The sequence below is a fragment of the Solanum pennellii genome, chromosome 5, assembly GCF_001406875.1.
Source record: "Solanum pennellii chromosome 5, SPENNV200".
Lineage (NCBI taxonomy): Eukaryota > Viridiplantae > Streptophyta > Magnoliopsida > Solanales > Solanaceae > Solanum > Solanum pennellii.
In genome coordinates, this window is record NC_028641.1 from 13,318,932 (window position 1) to 13,325,364 (window position 6,433).

Sequence of the window (6,433 nt, forward strand, 5' to 3'; positions counted from 1 at the left end):
TTTCCGCATTTTAATTTAATGGTTTTGAGTTTTAGACTGACTTGTTTTGGTGGGATAAGACGAGTGTTATCACATTTATTTTTGGATCGTTACAATCAATAAATATTTTTGTTGATAATTGAGATTCCTTTTGTAGTGAGTTACTTATGAGTTGTGTCTAATATTTAAGACTCTAAGTGGACCAATAAATTAGCACAACCTATTTTATAAGAACACTAAATTCATATCATAATTTCATTAAAAAATATGAGTCGGTTTCAACTGTACTTGACAATTTAAATTTTAACTTTTGAAAGAAGACATTTTACATTTTTAGAAGATTTATGTCAAGAACCACTAGGTAGGTCCATTTTTTTTTAAAAAAACTAAATTTAAATTATTTTCAATAAAAAATTTCTTTGAAATTTTTTCTCAATTTTCAGTCAATGTTTTTCATGAAGAAAAAAGGAAACCATTTTTATTTAAAATCTCTAGAATTAAAGCAGCAGATGTAAGTTATTTATTGTACATTATATTTGTACTGCCAATCTTCATTGGTGTGGATCTTCTTAAATTATTAGACAAAACACTTAAAAAAATGTCTTTAAAAATACTCAAAAATTGAATGCAAATTAATAAGTGTATGGTCCTTGTTGATACTCTATAAATCAAACTCCAAATGTTTTATCAAAAATACATGTTTGTTACACAAAATGCAAATTTCACTTAGACATCACAAACCAAAATTAATAGTTCCATCAAGTGTAACACCTAATGAAATAAAATCTCTCTATGAAATAGATGATCAAGGAAGTGCTCATTTTCAAATTCCCATAATAATGTTTTAAAAATATAATTCTTTAATGGAAGGTAAAGATCCAGCAAAAATTATTAAAGATGGATTATCTAAAACAACTTGTGTTTTATCATCCATTAGCTAGTAGATTCATTGAAGGGCCTAATAAAAAGCTTATGGTAAATTGTAATGGTGAAGGAATCATGTTTATTGAAGGTGATGCTAATGTGGAGCTTGAAAAATTAGGTGAATCTATTAACCACCATGTCCATATTTTGATTTACTACTTCACAATGTTCCTGGTTCTGATGGAATCATTGGTTGTCCTCTTCTGTTAGTCCAGGTAAATAATTACTATTCTCTTTTATTATATTTTTTGTTTTTATAAATAATATCTTATATTATACTATACCTTTATGTGTAGGTGACTTGTTTTACTTGTTGTGGATTTGCTGTTGGACTTAGACTTAATCACACAATTATGGATGCTTATGGCTTCACTATGTTTTTTTGGTTCAACTAACATATTTTATTGATTCCATCAAGTAACAATCTATTTCACCAATTGGCTAATGTACATCAATTATATAATTTATCTATCCGTGTCGTATCTCTGCTTGTGTGTTTCTTATGGTTGCTTCCCCTAATTCTACTTCTACTCTCCTCCTTAATCATCTTCAGGATTTTCAATGATCTTGTTACAACTTTTCCCACAAGGCCCCGTTTATCGCCTGCCAAATGTGGTATATTGATGCTGCAATGATTTCCTTGATTACTGATCTTCTAATTTTTCCCTGAAATCTCTTTATCCCAATCTTCAGCCATTCAAGTACTCCCTTCAGACATTTCTTTGAAAACTCACATTCAAAGAATAGATGGTTGATACTTTCTGGTTTACTTCCACATAATAGGCATTCCACCTCCTGGCAAATGCTCATATTAGCAAGTCTATCCCTAGTCAAAGTGCATGACTTTCCGACAAATAAAACTATGTTTTGGTATGTTCATTTTGTCCCAGACATCCATCCACCAAGGCCATTGACTGTCATTTCCTCGTCTCCATCGGTATCCACTTTGAATCGTGTATACTCCTTTATAAGATATCCAAGTATTCTCATCATATCCAGGCGCAAACTTCTCTTTAATGATGCATATTTTCCAACAACTGTCAGTAGTTGGTTGATATTGCCACCAATCTTTTCCTTTTAAGTATATTTGATTCACCCATTTTACCCATAAGTTGTTTGCCTTTTTTGCTATGTTCCATACATACCCAATATGAGCTATGAATGGTGACTTATTTGGAATACTTTTTAGAAATTTCTTGGGTAACAGGAAAATAGATGACCAGTAAGTATGTATATGTAGCAGAACTGAGTTTACCAACTGTACTCTTCCTGCATACGACAGATTCCTTGTCCCTATGTTCTTATTCGACATACCATTTTGTCCACTAGCATTTAACAGTCTACCTCTACCTGTGTTAGTTTCTGAGATGAAATGGGGCAGTGATCTTTTTGCATGACCAGTGATCTCACATATATCTTTTAAGCACCTCCTATCCATATTAGCACTTAAGATGTTTGACTTGCCTGTATTCGTAGTTAGCCTAGATGCTTCAGAGAAAGTTAACAATCCTTGTAGCATTAGTTTAATCGATGCAAAATCTCCTTTACAGCACATTAGCATATCATTAACAAAGCAGAGGTGATTCATTCCCATACTTCTGCAATTTGGATGGAACTTAAATCCTTATTGTGTAGTAATCCATTTCATCAATCTAGAGAAGTACTCCATGCATATTACAAATAGGAGAGGGGATACGAGATCCCATTGTCTCAACCCTCTTCGTCCTTTTATATTTTCGTATAAACCACCATTAATAGCAATCACATATTGACTTGTAGTGATACAACCCATAATCCACTTAATGAATTTGTATGGGAATTGCAATCCATATAGCATTTCTTCTACAAAATCCCATTCAACAGTATCATACGCTTTCCTGAGATCAATTTTGAGCAGACAACTTTTAGATGCATTCTTCCTATTATACAATCTCACCAAATCTTGACATATAAGGATGTTTTGTACAATAGTTCTTCCAGCAACAAAAGCACTTTGATTTTCTGAGATGATGCTTGACAACACTTGTTTTAGTCTATTGCACAACATTTTTTAGATCACCTTGTATGTTTTTTTACAACATGCAATTTACATTCTCAGCATGCCTCCTTTTTGGTAGCAAAGTAATCACTGTGTCATTCACTCCTCTTAGCATATCCCATTTTGAAAGTACTCTAGTATCCCTTTCGTAATATCCTCTCCAACTATTTCCCAGCAATCCTTGAAAATTTGCTTCCATACCCATCAGGTGATTTATTACCATCTATCGCCCATAATGCTTGTTTCACTTCTTCTTTCGTAAACTCTTTTTGTGTCTGTTACCAGATTGCCATTCTGAAGTATGTTACTGCACACATGCTTCATGTTGTGATTCTTATCTCCCAACAACCTTGTATAATAGTCCAAAAACGCTTTACTCACCTCTGCGATTTCAGTATGTTACACCCCAATAGTATATGCGACTGTGAAAATTCTGTTGGTACTCCTCCTTGACTTGAGATAGCTACGAAAATTTTTTGTATTCTGATCCCCTTCTTTAAGCCATTGTATTTTACTTTTTTGTTCCAAGAATTGATTTTTTGTTTTTTCCAGTGTTCTCGCCTCCTGTGCTAGCTTATTCTCCTCATTATACAGGTCCTTATTCCCTGAGTTTACTTGTATTTTCTATTGGAATTGTTTCAATTTCTCCATTGATATTTCTGCTCTTTTTTCTATTTTACTAAACTTGTCTTTGTTCAGTGTTTTAAGCACTCTTCTGAGTCTATTTAATTTTCCCACTACATGTCGCCCTTCAGATTTCTCTTTCCAGTTTTCTTTAACCTTATTATGGAATTCCGTTGCTAAACCCCACATATTAAAATATCAAAATGGTCGTCTTCCTCCTCTGCTTCCCTGTTCCCATCTAATTATTGCTGGGTAATGATCATAAAGCCCTTCGTTCATGAAATATATCTCTGTTGCTGGCATTTGTGTCACCCATTCACTGTTGATCAGCACTCTATCAATCTCTGTTGCTGGCATTTGTGTCACCCATTCACTGTTGATCAGCACTCTATCAATTTTACTTTGCACTCTTATCATTCTCTACCTGTTTATTGTTCCATGTGAAAAAAGCCTTTGACGATTTCATGTCATGTAGATCACACACCCTTATGCAATGTCTAAAATCTCGTACTTCTGCTAATGTGACTTGTCTACCGAATCTCTCTTCCATATTCAAAACACATTTGAAGTTCCCCATCACCGCCCATGGTCCCGACAATTGTGAACTGATTTTCTCCATTTCCATCTATAGTCCTCTTCTTAACCCTTTGTCATTGTACCCACATACCATTTTCTGTACCCCTATGTGGTACTACATTGTGGATTATCAAAGAATCACATTGCATTATCATATACTTCTAGTTTACATACCATCCAAATTCTTCCTCTAGGATGATGTGAGAGGTTTGTTGTAGACGACCATCCTTTACAAAGATTAAGAGCAACTTGAGTAGCTTTTATTCTCTTAATCTTTGTCTGTAGGAGACCAAATAGGCAAACACTGGAATTATGCATGAACATATACATTTCCTTTTGCTTGTCTACCCTATTTAGTCCCCTAACATTTCAAAATCCTATGTTATCCATTAGGGATGTGCAATCCCTCTTCCCCTCGTCGCCCTTTTTTGGCATACAAACTCGTTTCTCCAGCTCCATTTTTGTCTACTGATTCATTTCTCCCTTCTCCTTATCTAATGGTTATTAATTGTTCCCTGTTGGTATATTAATATTTTGAGTATGCAAGATCCTTCTTACATGTGATTTTACTCTATGAAATGGCACTTCCCTCCCTTTACCACTTTCTTTTTTTTTTTGTTGGTGCTTCTTCTTGATCAGGCTTGCCTCGTTGCTGCCCATCATCTCTCTTGTTATCTGCAGTAACTTCTCTTTGTTGTCTCCTACATTCCTTCAACTCATGCCCATAATTCTTACATTTAGTGTACCACACCGGTTTCCACTCATATTCCACCTTTTGCTCTACAATTTCCCAACCTCATTCTCAAACATTACTCCTGTTGGGTATTCTTTGTTCAACAGCATCTCCACCAACACTTTTGCATATGTTAGTCTCACCTTATTTGTTATTGCTGTATTAGCCCCACTAATCCCGCTATCTTCGTGAGTGCATTTTCCCCCAATATTTAATGTCCAACCTTACCAACCTAATCCATAGAGCGCCTTCTCGATGAATTCCTTGTTTAATTCTATCTCCGTCCTCCATGGCTTCACAACTACTTGTTTTATTTAAAGAAAAGATATTTTATTGTTCTTGACTTTGTTAGAGTTGCCACTTAATTTTTTTAAGAAAAATCAAGAAAACTTGATTTTCAAAAGACTAAGACAGGTTCGGGGATTCTTATTTATATTTTAGGAAGGTTGTTACGGCACCTAAAATATTCGCTAACTCGCGATTATCCAGCAACTATCTTTAATCGCTAAAAAGTCTAACTTAAATTTTGAGATAAAAATTATTTAGAGTTGTTTGAAAATGAAGTATTAAATTTACTATCTAAGTGAATTTTAATTTCTAAAATTTATTTTAAGTTATTTACTTGATTTAATTAAGTCGTCAAAACAAAGTGACGTGTTGCGGGGATTTGGATTTTTTAACCCTAAACTAATGACGTTAATTAGCAAGTAAATAAGCAATAAATAAGAGAGAGGGAGAGCGAGAGAGAGAGAGAGTTGCGTCCGAATCCGATTTCTGTCTGCCTAGACCGGTATTTGGACCCATTTTGTTTTGGGCCTTTGGCCCATTTCCACATGTCCTAAATTTCTAATAATACAATAACAATAAAGAAGCAAGGGCTTAGGCCCGAAAATAAAAAAAATACAAAATTTAGAAAATAATAGATGTTGTTTGGCTCTAACTTCTTCAATTCTCCGATTTCTTAGCTTGTTTCGAATTATTCGCGCACCAAGACCTATTGGTCAATCTTTGCGTCTAACTGAATCGAATGGAAATAGAATTGGCCCCCATGGCCCATTTGGGATCCTTAACATAAAATACACCAAAGCAACGAAATACATTCAAAATGGACCAAAGGGTGACAAATTGTTTACCTTGTTGCGGCCAGCGAACGGGACGGACGAGCTTGAAAGAGCACCAACTTCCACAACAGAGAAACAACTCCGAAGACTTGGATGAACAAGATAAAGCCAAAGCCAAGACGGAACCAAATGTTTTCAAGAACTTTTGTTTTAAATGTATTTCTTCTTTGTTTTCTTTCAACTTTCCTCACACCAAAATTTTCCTCTCCAAAATTTTCCCTCCCACAAAAATCTCTCTGTTTTCTGTCAAGAAAATCCTAAATTAAAAAATATAACTCCAAAATCTTTCTTCCAAGATCGTCTCCCAAGAATCGTTTTTCTCTTCTTTTTTTTAGTCGGCTGCTCCCCCTAAAAAATCCTCTTTACAATGAACTACAAGGAACTATATATAGAAGGAAAATTAGGATTAGATTCTTGGGGAGGACGGGGGGGGGGGGG

General features: G+C 34.6%; 1 pseudogene; it reads left to right on the forward strand.

The window, feature by feature from the left end:
• The first annotated feature begins 683 nt into the window (after nucleotides 1–683).
• Nucleotides 684–6,433, forward strand: part of LOC107019333 — a 29,046-nt pseudogene continuing 23,296 nt past the window's right edge.